The sequence below is a fragment of the Vigna radiata genome, chromosome 1, assembly GCF_000741045.1.
Source record: "Vigna radiata var. radiata cultivar VC1973A chromosome 1, Vradiata_ver6, whole genome shotgun sequence".
Classification (NCBI taxonomy): Eukaryota; Viridiplantae; Streptophyta; class Magnoliopsida; order Fabales; family Fabaceae; genus Vigna; species Vigna radiata.
The window spans coordinates 19,271,560-19,273,467 of NC_028351.1; positions in this window are offsets into that span (position 1 = coordinate 19,271,560).

Here is a 1,908-nt window from a genome sequence, read left to right on the forward strand (position 1 = left end):
TGAACTAATCATACCATTTCTTCATTTTCTGAAAAGAGATAGTGTGATATGATATCCAAAGTGTTTGATCAACTATCTCTGATAAGCTGTCTTATTTTATTTTCTTTGTTCACGTTTTTCTATTGAGGACTTTGATTAAAAAAAAAATTATTAGAAAAAATGAAGAATTCAAAATTAACTTAAAGATTAATATTATGATTGCATAAAACTCAATTTTACATCTATTATAATATAAATAAACTTATTTAATTTTAAGTTTTTATAAATTTGAATATTTTTATTAAAAAATTCGATATATTGAATATATTAAATTTTTATAATTTTCAATTTAATATTTGTTTTTTATTTTGTTATGAATGGGATTATGTGTTCACTATTTTGATCGTAATTAATTACACCCATATCATGAAATATAAAAAACCTTTTCATAAATTTTATTCTTTTCAATTGAATTTTTATCAAAAGTATTTATTATATTAAGGGTTAAAAAAAATTACATTTTTCGATTAAGTTTTTGTTATTGATTGAAATAATTTCACTGTTTGATTTTGCAATTTTAGAAAAAATGTTATAATTTTAGACTAATAAGAAAGATAAAGTTTTAAACCATAATTACTGTTATGTTGATAACTCGTAAAACCACCAAGGAAATAGAATTTTAAAAGTAGTGATAATTTAAAAATAGTAAAAATAATAAAATTCGATTATTTTAATATTAAATAGTTTAGTTATAAATTAGTTTCATTATTTTAAAACGTATTATTTCTCTAGAAATCACTTTTATAGAGTTATTTACCTTTTTTTCTAAGAGTTATAATTCTTGAGTCATTTATTTGCCAATCGGAGGTACCAAATCGATCACGACTGTAAGATCCGGGAAAATAGGGGTTTTAAAATATAAAATGGTTTTGATACTTTGGGTTTTTGTTTGGAGATTAGTGTTCTTGAGTTTATATTTTTTTATTAGAACATAATTGTTATGTTATGTCTTTATTTTTATATTTTTGCCTAAGGGTAAAAAGATCTTTTACCTAAGGGTCTTTTACCTTTATTTAATTGGTGTAGAAATTAATTAAGAGAGGGTGTAGAAAGAAAAAGTATGCAAATTAAATAATCTTGATATTTAATAAAATAATATTATGTAAATCTTCAGAAGATTTAGTTGTTAGTTAAATGAAAATAGAAGATATAATCTGGTGGGTTTAAAGATTAAAAGAGATATTATTATTAGAGAAAATCATTATAAAATATTGTTGATATTTTAAAGATTACATAGATTTTAAAAAGATTTGGTGGTTGATGATATTTTAAAAAGTAGTTAAGAGAGAATAAGAGAAGAAATCTTAGTGTAAACTGAGAGATTTTATCAATATTAAAATGATAGAGACAGAATAAAAGAGTATAAATAGGAGAAGAGTAAAAAGGGTTGGCATTTTAGTGCCCTTAAATGCAAAAAACGAAAATTAGAAATATAAGGAAGAGAAAAGACGTTTTCTAGGAGAAACTAGAGCCAAGAACGGGGCATAAAAATTGGGAGGACCATCGGTGACGTTGTGAAGCTTTCTTGGTGATTTTGGAAACAAAAATCGTATGAGATCAGGTAAGGGAAGTGGCTAGAATTATCTTGTGTTTGTAGTGTTTGGTATTGTATGTTATTTATTATTATTCGTTGCACTATATGTGGATGGTGTTGTTTTTCCTCTACTTGTAAAATTTGGGGGTGATGAAGGATGTGTTGAGCGAGGAACCATGGATTTAATAGGACGTTACGTAAGCATGAGGATAGGAGTGTGGAAGATGAGGATTTGGTAACGATGACTCTTTTGGCCATGTGATGTGGGAAATAGATTCTCTTTGGTCGTGTGATGTAGGAAGAGGATGGTTTGGTAGTGATGACTCTTTTGGCCA